This window comes from Saccopteryx leptura, chromosome 4 (assembly GCF_036850995.1).
Source record: "Saccopteryx leptura isolate mSacLep1 chromosome 4, mSacLep1_pri_phased_curated, whole genome shotgun sequence".
Taxonomy (NCBI): domain Eukaryota; kingdom Metazoa; phylum Chordata; class Mammalia; order Chiroptera; family Emballonuridae; genus Saccopteryx; species Saccopteryx leptura.
This window is the reverse complement of record NC_089506.1, coordinates 77,740,099-77,741,759: the sequence shown is the minus strand read 5'-3', so window position 1 is coordinate 77,741,759 and position 1,661 is coordinate 77,740,099. Positions and strand designations below refer to the sequence as shown.

General features: G+C 46.7%; 2 non-coding genes across 2 annotated transcripts; both read right to left on the bottom strand.

Annotated features, from left to right (window-relative positions):
- Positions 1-218: 218 nt before the first annotated feature.
- Positions 219-290, bottom strand: TRNAC-GCA (transfer RNA cysteine (anticodon GCA)). The gene has a single exon. It is a non-coding gene; the product is annotated as a tRNA-Cys (tRNA).
- Positions 291-1,053: 763 nt separating this feature from the next.
- Positions 1,054-1,125, bottom strand: TRNAC-GCA (transfer RNA cysteine (anticodon GCA)). The gene has a single exon. It is a non-coding gene; the product is annotated as a tRNA-Cys (tRNA).
- Positions 1,126-1,661: the final 536 nt, after the last annotated feature.

Here is a 1,661-nt window from a genome sequence, read left to right as displayed (position 1 = left end):
CAACCCTATGACATTGATATTATTATTATCCCCATTTGACAGGTGAGAAAAATGAGGTACTTTGAGGTTGTATAATTTATAAAAGGCCACACACCTAGTGAAAACAGAACATGAAGACCTCCTCAGCTTCTTCACCCTTTGCAGGAAGACTCAGAGATCAGATTCAGAAAGAAGAAGGAAACTGGAACTCCTTTCCAACCTTTAGGGACTAAAAGGCTAGGGGGCACCCAGATTTGAACTGGGGACCTCTTGATCTGCAGTCAAATGCTCTACCGCTGAGCTATACCCCCTACCATACCATTAAGGCTCAATGAACACCTTTTACTGTGTAGCCACACCCAGAGCTTCTGCCCCAGATGCCCCTTCCGCATGGCTTGGCTGAGCTGCCAGACCTGCTTTGCTGCAAACTCATCCCCACATCAAAGGGAGCAACAGGCAACAGGTGCCCTCCTCCCACAGTTCCACAGCCTCTCACCCTAGTCCCTGGAGGAGGGCATAACCTGGAGAGCACCCCTGACAGCTGGAAGGAGCTGCAGTCACGTCTCTGTTGTAGTTTTGATGCTGAGCATCTGAGACCAGACTCAGAATGCCCGATGGCCTGACCACGCATGGAGCACCTCAGAGACAGAACACACATCGACTGGACACGGATCAGAGCTCTGCACAAAGCCACACGTGAGCATGCGGGCTGACCGCTCTCCTGTGCCCCAAATCTTCGTATAGTCAACCCTTTAACTGCTGGGGGAGATGAAACATTTGAAGAAATGATCGTCTCCAGGTCCACCTTTCTGTCCTCTGCTCTGTGGTGCTGGTCTGGGCTTCTGTTAACCAGGCTTCTCCTTTGCCAGGTGGCCTCCTGGTTGATCCTGCCAATAGGGTTCCAGAAGGACATGGAAGATTGTGTATTGCCTACCTGGAGCCTAACAGAAGGGATGGCCATAAAGGTGCCATTTCATAGGCTCTAGCCAGCCACCGCCTGTAAGGAGACTAGAGAATGGTTGTCATAGAACTGATTTTGTCAATTGGGTTCAAGAAGAAAAAGAGGACTCTCAAAGGGGGCACCCGGATTTGAACCGGGGACCTCTTGATCTGCAGTCAAATGCTCTACCCCTGAGCTATACCCCCTTCTGCTGATAGTACATAGCTAATAAAGTTCTTTAGTCTTCCTCTCAAAAAAGTTCTTTATTCTTCCTCTCAAAAAAAAAAGTCTACTAATTTAAAGGTTTATCACATCTTAAAAGAATACTTTTGCAACAATATCTAGACTTGTGTTTGACCAAGTAATTGGGTACTATACCCTAGCCCAGTTTACACCAAAAAGTAGCCATCACACTCATTGATCACCAGAGTGGAATGATTTTATTTCAGGGGATAACAATCAAATGGTATGTGGCAAGAAAACTAGGACTTTTTTTTTTTAATTTTAATATTTCTTTTTTTTAATTTTTATTTTATTTATTTATTCATTTTAGAGAGGAGAGAGAGAGGGAGAGAGAGACAGAGAGAGAGAGAGAGAGAGAGAGAGAGAGAGGAGAGAGAGACAGGGGGGAGGAGCTGGAAGCATCAACTCCCATATGTGCGTTGACCAGGCAAGCCCAGGGTTTCGAACCGGTGACCTCAGCATTTCCAGGTCGACGCTTTATCCACTGCGCCACCACAGG